Consider the following 2,892-nt stretch of genomic DNA (forward strand, 5'->3'; position numbering starts at 1 on the left):
ACTGAGCGGCCACTTTGCTGTGGAGAGCTGCGAACACTGACAACCCCCACTTGCAAACCTGGGATCACCCGAGCCATTTGGAAAGCACCAGCGGCCATTTTATTGCAGGCCAGATAACAGATCCAGGCGCCACCAGGACTGACGACCCCCACTCTCAATCTGGACTATCTCAAACTGTAATGCCTCACCATGGAATTCCAGCATCCCCCTCCCCACCGAAGCGAACAACCAATTGAATCCTGCCACCGTCCAAAGAAGACCCTATGTGGCTATCAGCCCACCTAAGCTCAAACCTGGAACTTCTGCACCCATAAAAGACCTTGCTCTCCCATATCAGGTGCGACTTCCCTGACTCCCTGCTCCAGAGTCACGGAACCTCACCCGGGAACTGCAGATCCCAATAAAGGCCTTCTTGGCTCCATAACGTGGTCTCTTTGTCCTCCCATCTCTGCCTCCATCTATTAAACCTTACATTTAACATTAGGTAACAGGGTCCTATCTAAAGTTCCCATCTGCAGGCCTTACCCTTAGGAATGTGGGGAGAGGTAGCTGGCCTTTCCTGATTGGATACCGCAAAGTGGTCTCTTCTCTAGGCAATGTGTAACTGCCTAATGGTTCCGGAGCAACTGACCTTAGGCCTTCTAGTTTAGAGGGGAAACAAAGCCTGTCATGGCATCTGTTTGGTTCAGCCTTACAGGTGGTCCAGGTGGTGGGTGGTCTTTGGATGGAAGAGGCAGCGTGATTTTTTTCTGTTACAGGATCAAACCAGAATGAGGAACAAAAAAGGACAAGGCCAAAAAAAATACCTTTCTGAATTGCCTCTCAGTATTCACTCGACCAACCACCCTCCTTTTTTAGTTTAATTATTTTGAGAGAGAGAGAGAGAGAGAGAGAGGGAGGGAGGGAGAGGGAGAGAATGACAGGGAGAGGGGCAGAGAGAGGGAGAGAGACACAGAATCCCAAGCAGGCTCCGTGCTGTCAGTGTGGAGCCCTATGTGGGGCTCAAAGTCATGAATTGTGCGATCGTGTTCTGAGCTAAGACCAAGAGTTGGACGTTTGAGCCCTCCAGACGTCCCCAGCCAATCACCTTTCTTGCCTGCCTTTCTTGTCTCCCCTCTTCAGCTCTGTCATTTCTCAAGTCCTCTTAATCCCTCTCTCAGGGCATTGGCTATCCTGTTGAATTTTGTTTTCTTCTCTCTCGGGTTGAGGATGGGGTTGGGGTGGAGGTGGAGAGGCTATGCATTCTTCAAGGAGGAGGAATGAGCACGTGGCCCTTCCTGGTCTGGCCCTGGGGCTGGACCATTAACAGGACAAGTGTAAGGGCATCCGGGCTTTGTGTTAATTGGGTATGGTAAGACATAGACACAGGGGTTTCATGGAGGAAGAAATTTACTCACAGTTCCCTGGAAACAGAAGGTATGGAGAACCTCCCAGGGCCACAGGGGAAGCACCAGGGTCAGTAGGAAGCAGACGGAGAAAGGCGAAAACATGGGCAAGAGCCTTTATTTTAGTTCCTACAGGAAGGAATGGGTGAAGCGGGAAAGCACATTTAGGTCTGGTTAGTTTGAATAATTGCAGAGGGCTCCGGGGAACAGGCGGGGTCCCCAGCTGCCCATAGTGGCCCTGAGTGTGAGGGCCCAACAGAGGAGGTGGTTGGAAGTGTGGGATCTGGATTGGTTGGTTGCACATGAGCGGCGTGCTCATAAGTGAATCATTTATTATCTTTAGGAATCTGCTGGGCTGGGAGAGGCGGTCCGTCCAGGGTCAGCAAGGCCCTAGATGTCAAAGCACCAGGATACAGAAAATAGAACATGCTTAATATGAGAGAACACTTGAAATGAATATTTCTACTGCTTTGATTGTCAGCCTCTCAGTACAGCCTCGTGCATATGCTAGAGTCTGTGTCCTTTTGCAAAGTCCCCCTTTAATAATCCTATCTTGGAGTCCGTTGGAGGCCTAGGAGGCAGTTGGGCAAGTATGCAGGGGAGGCAGGAAGACATAAACACCAAATAGTGACTCAAGAAGCCATGGAAAGTCTGAAACGAACCTCTTTATGACACTTGATTTGGTTATTAAGTGACATAATAATCCTTTTTCTACCAATTTTGCAGACGAGAAACCGCTTTCTGTAACTGGCCAGATTTAAAAGAGCATTGTGGGAAGCCTGACTTGTGTGCAGTACAGGGCAAATACCAGGATAATTGTATTTTCTCTCAAGAAAGATCTTCTACTTCCTTTAAGGTCTCATGGAGAAACTCTTCCCCTTAGGCTATTTTAAAGAAAAACACCCAACAGGATCTCTCTGCTTTGAATGACTTATGTATATGGAGTCAACAACTTGCAGAGAACAATTGAATCATGGTCAAAAGAAGAACAGTATCTTTTATTTCCTGTAACTGCTCTGTGAACAAACTTGCCTTCTCCTTGCTGGTGGTGGGGAAACAGCCAGGGAAACTTAAATTTGCCACTTAAAGGAGGCACAAAAATGTCTCCTTTGAGTAAATATGGATTTCTCTCTCCTGCCTTTAACAAAAAAATTTTTTTTAATGTTTTATTTATTTTTGAGAGAGAGAGAGAGAGAGACAGCATGAGCAGGGGAGGGTCAGAGAGAGAGGGAGACACAGAATCCAAAGACAGGCTCTAGGCTCTGAGCTGTCATCACAGAGCCTGTGTTATGCCCAGATTTTAATATTGCCCCCCAAAACCAGAGACTACCAGGGAGACCGAATCACGCATGCAAAAGCAAAGGGCGGTTTTATTATGGGCTTAGGCTGGCCGGGCCTAAGCTCGGGCTCACAGCCTTTACCGACCCAGTGGATCCGTGCTGAGAGCCCCGAACATGGCGGGGCAGGGCCTTTTATGAGTTTGGGAAGGGGGAGTTACAGGAAATTG

The sequence above is a fragment of the Suricata suricatta genome, chromosome 2 (assembly GCF_006229205.1).
Source record: "Suricata suricatta isolate VVHF042 chromosome 2, meerkat_22Aug2017_6uvM2_HiC, whole genome shotgun sequence".
Classification (NCBI taxonomy): domain Eukaryota; kingdom Metazoa; phylum Chordata; class Mammalia; order Carnivora; family Herpestidae; genus Suricata; species Suricata suricatta.